This window comes from Choloepus didactylus, chromosome 27 (genome assembly GCF_015220235.1).
Source record: "Choloepus didactylus isolate mChoDid1 chromosome 27, mChoDid1.pri, whole genome shotgun sequence".
Classification (NCBI taxonomy): Eukaryota; Metazoa; Chordata; class Mammalia; order Pilosa; family Megalonychidae; genus Choloepus; species Choloepus didactylus.
Genome location: NC_051333.1, coordinates 2,412,943 through 2,422,504, shown reverse-complemented (window position 1 = coordinate 2,422,504; position 9,562 = coordinate 2,412,943).

Below are 9,562 nucleotides of genomic sequence, written 5' to 3'. Positions count from 1 at the left end.
ACAGAGAAAGGTGTTTTAGCCTTGGTTTGTTTGTTTTGATTAGCTCCAGAATTTCAAGAAAATATCTGTTATAGATTTTAAGGGACAGCCAAGAAAACCAAAGTAAAAGGAAATGATGGCCCATCAAATGGAACAAGATAAAAATCCAGAAACATTCAATGAAGAAGACCAGACTTTGGACTGAACAGACAGACTTTAAAATAATGACCCCTGAGATGCTCAATGAGATAAGGGAAAACACAGAGAAAGAACTAAAGGATACAAAACAAACAATGAAAAAACAATATGGAAATCTCTCCAGAGAAATACTGATATTGAAGAACATAATAACTCAAATGAAAAATTCCCTAGATGAAGATGTTGAGCAAAGGAAATTCCGCTGGCAGATGTGTAAATTGGTACAGTCACCTTGGATGCTTTTTTGTGTTCTTTCATTGGAGCAGTTGTAGATTTCCATAGAAACCATGCAGATAGTGCAGAGTTTCCACATGACCCCCTACATGCATACAGTTTGCCATATTGTTAACTTACTGCATTGGTGTTGTATCTTTGTTACAATTGATGAAATGTTATTGTTATGGTTGTACTAGTCACTATAGTCCATATTTCAGTAGAGTTCACTCTTTGGGTTGTACAGTTTTGAGTTGTTTTGTTTTTATTTTTAATTTTGTTCTGGTGGCATGTGTTCAACCTACAATTTCCTGTTTTGTCCACTTTTGGTTATATGATTATATGGGCCACTGTCACCACCATCCATTACCAAAACTCTTCTGTCACCTGGTGGCTCATTACTGTAGGTGTGATTGATGGCACTGCATCATATATGTGAATGTGGTTAAAGGGATGTAGATAATTTACTAGAATAAAAATTTTTAAATAAAGCATAGGACTGTGTAGTGCTGTGAATATCACTGTAAACTACAGACTATACTTAATAGCATAAGCATAAAAATGTTCTTTCATGAATTGTAACAAACGTACCATACTGATGCAAGGTGTTAATAATAGGGTGGAATATGGTGAAAAAAATACACCTAATATAAACTACAGACTGTAGTTAATATTACAATTTTAGTATTCTTTCATCAGTTGTGATGGGGGTACCACACTAGTGGAAAGTATCATAGGGTGTATATGGGAATGCTGTAAGTTTTACATGGCTTTTCTGTAAACCTACAATTTCTCTAATTAGAAAAAAATAAATGTTAAAAAATTTAACAAACAACTCAAAAATAAATGAATACATGCAATGTACAGTTTTCATAACATTTCTTTTCACTATGTTACTAAAATTTTAAAAATATATACAGGATGGAAATAAAATATTTTAAAACCTAAAAAAAAAATTCCCTAGATGGTTTTAACAGCAGGTTGGAGGTAACAGAAGAAAGAATCAGCAAACTCAAAGATGAGGCAACTGAAATGATTCAGGTTGAGGAGGAGAAAGATGAAAGAATTTAAAAGTACAAACAGAGGCTAAGAGACCTGTGGGACACCATCAAGCATGCCAATATATGCAGTATGGGAATCCCAGCATTAGAAGAGAGAGAGAAAGGGGCAGAAGGAATATTCAAAGAACTAATGTCAGAAAAATTTCCAAATTTAATGAAAGACATGGATATGCACATTCAAGAATCCCGATGAACCCCAAACAGGATAAACTCAAAGAGAACCATGCCTAGACAGAGCAATCAAATTGTCAAAGACAAGGAGAGAGTTCTAAAAGATACAAGAGAAAAGAAACAAGTTATGTACAAAGGAATCCCAATAATATTAAGTGCCAATTCCTCATCACAAACCATGGAGGCAAGAAGGCAGTGGTATAAACTATTTAAAGTGCTGAAAGAAAAACAATTGTCAACCAAGAATTTTATAACCATCAAGACTTTCTTTCAAAAATGAGTGAGCAGTTATAACATTCCCAGATAAAAGCTAAGGGAGTTTGTCAGGCTTTCTTCAGACTGAAAGGACACTAGGCAGTTGCTCAAAGTGCCATAAAACAATAAAGACCTCTTGTAAAGGTAACCATTTGCATAATTATGAATGCCAGTACTATTATATTATATTGCTTATTATATAACTCCACTTCTTACTTCTAGAAGGTAATATGCAAATGCATAAAGAATATGATAAATCCATGGCTTGGGATATACAATGTACAAAGATATAATTTGTAACAAATATGAATGATTTGGAGGGATGGAGGGGTAGCTGAACAGTGTATGTATTGCTATTGAAGATAAGTTGGTATCAAGTAAAATATGATTGTTACAGATATAAAATGTTAAATTTTAACCCTGTGGTAATCACAAAGAAAATATATGAAAAATATGTTCAGAAAGAAAGGAGAAGAGACTCAAAAGGGTTCAATACAAAAAATAAATAAATATGGAAATAGGCATTAATGGAAGAATTGAGGGTCGAAAGAGGTATAAGACTTACAAACACAAAATAGCAAAATGGTAAAAGAAAGTCCTGCAATATCAAGTTACTTTAAACATAAATGGATTAAACTCCTCAGTCAAAAGGCAGGGATGTACAGAATGGATTAAAAAAAAAAAAAAAAAAGCATGACCCAACTACATACAGTTTACAAGAGTCTCAAATTAAAAGACATAAGTGTGTTGAATGTGAAAGGATTGAAAAAATATATACTATGCTACAAGTAATCAAAACAAGAGCTGGAGTAGCTATGTTTAATATCAAATAAAATAGATCTTAAGTCAAAACATTGTTGAGGGATAAAGAGGGTCATTATATACTGATAAAGGGGCCAATTCACAACAAGACTTAACAGTTACAAATACATACACACTTGACAGCAGAGACCCAAAATATATGAAGCAAATATTGTCAGATTTGAAAGGAAAAATTGACAGTTCTGTAATAGTAGGAGACCTTATTACAATAATTTTCAATAATAGAACATCTAGACAGAAGATCAGTAAGGAATACAAGACTTGAACAATACTCCAAACCAAGCAGATCTAACAGACATATATAGAACACTTCACCCAATAACAACAGAATATAAATTCTTCTTGAGTGTACATTGATCATGCTCCAAGATACACTATACCTTAGGTCACAAAACAAGTGTGAACAAATTTAAATATATTGAAATCACATAATGTATCTTCTCTGACCACAACAGAATTAAGCTATAAATCAATAACAGAGGGAGAAATTGAAAACTCATAAATATTTGGAAATTAAACAATGTTGTTTTAAACAACCAATGGATTAAAGGAAATATCTTGAGGTGAATGAAAACGAAAAGACAGCATACCAAAAATTATGGGAAATAGCAAAGGCAGTGCTGACAGTGAAATTTATGGCTTGAAGTGCTTACATTAAAAAAGAAAGACTTCAAATCACACAGCCCTAATCTCAAAACTGAAAGAACTGGGAATAAAACAGCAAACTAAACTCAAAGCAAGCAGAAGGAAGGAAATAAAAATTAGAGCAGAGATAAATCAAACAGAGAATGAAAAAACAATAGAATCAACAAAATCAAAAGTTGGTTCTTTGAAAACATCAAAAAAACCGACAAACCTTTAGCTAGATTGACAAAGGAAAAAAAGAGGATATAAATAAATAAAATCAGAAATTAAAAGGGGGTTATTACTACTGATCCCACTGAAATGAAAAGGACTCTAAGTAGATACTATGAACAATGGCTCACCAATAAATTAGATAACCTAGATGAAATGAACAAATTCTTAGAAATACAAAAACTTCCTATATTGACTGAAGAAATAGAAAATCTCAACAAACCAGTTATTAGTAAAGAGATTGAACCAGTAAACAAAAATTCCCAAACAAAGAAAAGCAAAGGACCAGATGGCTTCACAGGGAAGCAAACTTTCCAAGAAACTTAACTCAAGTTCCACTCAAACTCTTCCAAAACACTGAAGAGGAGGGAACATTCCCTGACTCATACTATGAGGCCAATATCACCCTCATACCAAAGCCAGATAAAGAATACACAAGAAAAGAAAACCACAGACAAATATCCCTTGTGAATGTATATATATATGCAAAAATCTGCAACAAAATACCAGCAAACCAACTTCAACAACTCATCAAAAGATTTAAACACCATGATCAAGTGGGAGTTTTTCTATATATGCAAGGTTGGTGCAACATTTTAAAAAATATCAATAATGTAATACACCACATTAACAAATTGAAAGGGGAAAAAACTACATGATGATCTCAGCTGACACAGAAAAGGCATTTGACAAAGTCTATCATCCTTTCTTGATAAAAATACTTCAAAAGATAGGAATAGAAGAAAACTTCCACAACATGATAAAAGGCATATATGAAAAACCCACTGCTATTGTCTTACTTACCAATGAGAGACTGTACACTTTCCCTCCAAGATTGGGAATAAGAAAAGGACACTATTACCACTGTTATTCAACATTGTACTGGAAGTTCTAGCCAGAGCAATTAGATAAGAAAAAGAAATACAAGGCATCCAAATTGGAAAGGAAGAAGTACAACTTTTACTATTTGCAGATGATATGACCCTATATAGAGAAAGTCCTGAAAAAATCAACAACAAAGCTACTAGAGTGAATAAGCAAATTCAGCAAAGTGGTGTGAAATAAGATCAACATGCAAAAACCAGTAGTGTTTCTATACATAAGTAATGAGAAATCTGGGGAGGAAATCAAGAAAATTCCATTTATGGTAGCAACCTATAGAATCAAATATCTAGGAATAAATTTAACCAAGGATGTAGAGGAATTATACACAGAAAACTACAAAACATTGCTAAAAGAAATCAAAGAAGACCTAAATAAATGGAAGGACATTCCACATTCATGGAATGGAAGACTAAATATTGTTAAGATGTCAATTCTACCCAAAATGATATCCAGATTCAATGCAATCCCAATCAAATCCAACAACTGGGTGATGTCATCAACGTGGTGATGTAAGACACACCCTGAAAAAGTCCTCATTCAGAATCACCAAATAAAAGGACAAATCCCACTTGCTTGGAATGCTGGAGAATGATAGAGACTGGAAAAGGGCTCCACAAATGCTAAATCAAAAAAAAATAAAAAGCACCAAAATCAGGTAGGAGATTTATGTCCCAAACCCATCAGTCTGGAACCCCTCCTCCTCACTCAGTCCCACGCAGCTTAAGAGCCACACCAAGGCAGGATGGCTTGGGTCCCTCCTACAGTGGCTACAACCATAGAGACACTCAAAGCAGCAAGTTAGAACCCCAGGCATATCCAGGCACAGGGACCCAAGGCTGAAGAGAGTCAGGGTGGAACAAAAGAGACTGAGGAGTGCCGCATACACAAGTGCCTCCAGAGAAAAAAAGAGACCATGGCAGAATTGTTGGCAATTGGTGCACACACACAATCCAGGCTCTGCTTGCTAGACCATCTAAATGCAAAATGGACCTTTCTGGATTGATCCCATCTGGCATCCTAGGATGGGATACCCTGACAGGGAAGAAACTGGAAGAATAAAAGCCTCAAGGGAAAAAGGGGAGGAGAATGAACTGCTGTAAGACAGGGCAGTTTCCAGAACTGAAAAGTGTAATGAAAAGGGGCACTGAGTGAGGGAATTTAAACAAATCTTAGGAGCTGGAGAGAAAGTTCTGCACAAAAACAGGACAGAAGAAGATTCCCGGAGAAGGAGCAGAGGAAAGTAAGCTTTCTCCTGAAGGTGAAACCAATGCACACAAAAGGGCAATCTTGGAAACTGTACCACATACCCAGGGTAAGAACTGGAAGCAGAATAGCTGAGGAAATCTCAGCAGTTAAACATGGATGACTCTGAAGGTCCAGAATAAGTTGGACCAAGCATCAAAAATAGGCTTAACATGAAGCCAATCAAAAATAATATCCTAGGCAAGAGGAAGAAACCAACCTTCAGAATTAGCACATCAAAATAATCAGATGCCAAGACATGAGCAAAAAATTACAAGTCATACTAAGAAGCAGGGAGATATGTTAGTCCAGGAAAAAAACTAAAACTTCAAAGGAGACACAGAATTTGGAACAACTAATCAAAGAAGTTTAAACAAATCTCCAAAATAAATTCAAGGAGATGAAGGAAAATATGGATGGAAATAAACTAATGGTGGATATAGAACAAAAGGATATTAAGAAGACAATGTGTGAGAATAAAGAAGTCTCAAAAGTTTAAAAAGAAATGTAACAGAAAGTGTGCGGATGAAAGGCACAATAATGACAGTTAAAAATACACTACAGGGAGAACCTAGAAGATGGCGGCTAGGTGAGACAGAGCTAAGGAACACCTCCGTGGAAAACACTAGATAAGGATCAGAGAGTGACCCAGAATACCAGTTACAGCGATGTGCCAGCTGGATGAGATCTGCTAGTTCCCAGGGGCTGTATACTTGGTGAAACTGAGAGTCTGCATTCTGAAACGAGTGAGTAAGCTGGCTGGAAGTCCCACAGCCGCGTGGCGATCCAGGGAAACCAGGGTTTGGCATCTGGAGACCAATGGGCTCTTTTAATAAAAAAAAAAGAAAGAAAAAAGGGGAAAAGCCAGGAGCAGCTGCAGGTGTGATCGGCTGCAGTTGCGATCGTGGGAAACACGCAGTAAAACACAGCAAGAGGGGGCTGGGCCGGCCTCTCAGTGTCTGGCCTGGAAGATAGCCCGCTGCAGATATCCCTGGGGCCGGGGGAACGGAGCGGAGAGCCAGAAGCTGAAAGAATCCCCACGGCTAGCAGCTCACTCCCGGGACGGCTGGATAAACTCCTGCCCAGGGCCGTGCCCACAGCCCAGAGCCCCGCCAGTTGTCCTGGAACTGTGCGAGGAGAGGGGTGTGGAGACACCCCGTTCGGCCATTTTTGCATAAGGCTGAAAGCGAGCCCACTCGGCCCAGCGGCCCGGGGCTTCCCTTGAGGGACGGCGCACGCTGATGACGTAGCACAGCATTACCTCAGCAGAGGTCCTGGAGGATCGCGGCTAGGTGGGGGGACCTGCTCGGAGATCCCAGAGACACTACATCAAGTCCGGTGGTTTGTGGGTCATCAAGAGAGAGCAGCTGGGGCTGAAATGAAGTGAAAGCTTGGACTCTTGTGGCGGCCTTGAATCTCCAGGAACCGGGGGGATTTGAATATTGAGGCTGTCCCTCCTCCCTGACCACCCATACAAGCGCCCCACATTCAGGGCAGACAACTCCAGCAACACACCCAGGCTGAGTTCTCCAGCTGGACCCCACAAGAATCGTTTCCCCATATAAGGCGGGGACAAGGTGGAGAACTGACTTGAGGGGTATAGGTGACTCACAGACGCCATCTGCTGGTTAGTTAGAGAAAGTGAATGTCACCAAACAGTGTTTCTGAAAAATTAGATAGGTTTTGTTTTTTTTTTTGTTTTTTTTTTTTGTTTTTTTACGAATTAAAAGAACCCTGTCAAGCACAGCAAATGCCAAGAGGCCAAAAACAACAGAAAATCTCAATGCATATGATAAAACCAGACAATATGGAGAATCCAACTCCAAACACACAAATCAAGTTATCTGAAGAAACAAAGTTCCTCGAAGAATTAATTAAAGAAACACAATCAAGGAACGAAAGCATGGCAAAGGATGTAAAGGACATCAGGAAGACCATGGCCCAGGATATAAGCTACATAAAGAAGACCCTAGAAGAGCATAAAGAAGACATTGCAAGGCTAAATAAAAAAATAGAAGATCTTATGGAAATAAAAGAAACTGTTGGCCAAATTAAAAAGACTCTGGATATTCACAATACGAGACTAGAGGAAGCTGAACAATGTCTCAGTGTCCTAGAAGTCCACAGAACAGAAAATGAAAGAACAAAAGAAAGAATGGAGAAAAAAATAAAAAAAATCGAAATGGATCTCAGGGAACCGATAGATGAAATAAAACGTCCAAACTTAAGACTCATTGGTGTCCCAGAAGGGGAAGAGAAGGGTAAAGGTCTAGAAAGAGTATTCAAAGAAATTGTTAGGGAAAACTTCCCCAACCTTCTACACAATATAAATACACAAAGCATAAATGCCCAGCAAACTCCAAATAGAATAAATCCAAATAAACCCACTCCAAGACATATTCTGATCAGACTCTCAAATACTGAAGAGAAGGAGCAAGTTCTGAAAGCAGCAAGAGAAAAGCAATTCACCACATACAAAGGAAACAACATAAGACTAAGTTGTGACTACTCAGTGGCCACTATGGAGACAAGGAGGCAGTGGCATGACATATTTGAAATACTGAGAGAGAAAAATTTCCAACCAAGAATGCTTTATCCAGCAAAACTCTCCTTCAAATTCTAGGGAGAGCTTAAATTTTTCACAGACAAACAAATCCAGAGAGACTTTGCCAATAAAAGACCTGCCCTACTTCAGATTCTAAAGGGAACCCTACCAACAGAGAAAAAACAGAAAGAAGAAAGAGATACAGAGAATTTTAACAGAAATATATAGTACCTTATATCCCAAAGCACCAGGACACTCATTTTTCTCTAGTGATCACGGATCTTTCTCCAGAAGGGACCATAAGCTGGGACATAAAACAAGCCTCAAGAAATTAAAAAAAAAATTGAATATACTCAAAGCACATTCTCCAACCACAATGGAATACAAATAGAAGTCAATAATTTTTGAACTGTAACTCCACTAGTTACTTCCTACATGATATAAATTACACAAACCCTAATGACAAATCAGTGGTTTTGAACTCAATGTAAAATATGTAATTTTATACAACTATTTAAAGGTATGGGAATGGAGGAGTATAGGAACATAGTTTATGTGTCCTATTGAAGTGGAGGTGGTATCAAAGAAAAACAAGATTGTTATGGCTATAAGAGGTTAATTTTAACCCCCACAGCAAACACAAAGAAACTATCAGAGAATGTAACCATAGAGATGAATTGTAGAGTTCAGGTTAAGAGAAATGGGGGACAGTGTAATGGGGAGTTAAGAAATGAGGGTGGAGTTGCTGTTTGAGGTGAAGGGAAATTTCTAGTAATGGATGGTGGGAAAGAGCAATACAACATTCTAAAGGTGATTAATCCCACTAATGGAAGTCTAGGGAGGGGGTGGAATGGGAAGATTTAGGCTGTATATATGTTCCCACAACTAAAAAAAAAAAAAAAGACAGCCTAAATAGATGATTGAATGCCAAGGATGAACTTGGATAGAATTAGAGGATAGAGGACAGGTGGCTCAAAGGGACACAGTTACACATAAGGTAAAGGAAATATAGAATGTAAGCTTTGTATCATTGTTGAATCTCTTGTACTTCTTAGCTGTGCTTAATGGGATTGCATAAAAGAATGTTCTTGTTCATGGGAAGTGTATACGTGAATTATAGTGTATGTTCAAGGATGTGTGCAGCTAGCTCTCATATGTTCAGAAGACAGAGCAATAGATGATGGATGATAGATAGGCAGGGAGGGAGGGAAAGAAATAGCGATGTGACAGCATGTTAAAGTTGGTGGATTAAGCTATCGGGGGTGGGGGGTCAGGGTATGATGGAATTCTTTGTATGGGGTTAGTATTGTTTTTGCAACTGTTCCTATAACTTTGA